This window comes from Galeopterus variegatus, unplaced genomic scaffold (assembly GCF_000696425.1).
Source record: "Galeopterus variegatus unplaced genomic scaffold, G_variegatus-3.0.2 Scaffold2340, whole genome shotgun sequence".
NCBI classification, from domain to species: domain Eukaryota; kingdom Metazoa; phylum Chordata; class Mammalia; order Dermoptera; family Cynocephalidae; genus Galeopterus; species Galeopterus variegatus.
In genome coordinates, this window is record NW_007728451.1 from 255,133 (window position 1) to 255,515 (window position 383).

Here is a 383-nt window from a genome sequence, read left to right on the forward strand (position 1 = left end):
TTTTTTTTTTTTTTTTTTTTTTTTTTTTGAATGTTTTTTTTTTTTTTTTTTTTTTCAAGTTTCTCATTCTGCTCTTGGACTGTTTTCCAAATATCGCTTAATATTGTGTCTGTGTTTTCTTGTGACTCCCTGAACAATTTTAGGAGGATTATTCTAAATTCTGTGCCAGGCATTTTATAGATCTACTATTCTGTTGATTTTCTGGTCCTTTACTGGTTTCCTTCGGTGTAGTCATATTGATCTGTTCTTCCTTGATCTTTGTCTCTTTACCTTGATGCCTATGCATTTGAGGAGATAGTTACCTCTTCCAGGTTATATAGGTGGTCTTTGATGGTATTAGACCTTTTCTGCTAAATATCAGAACTTTGTTTCCTGTCTGTGAT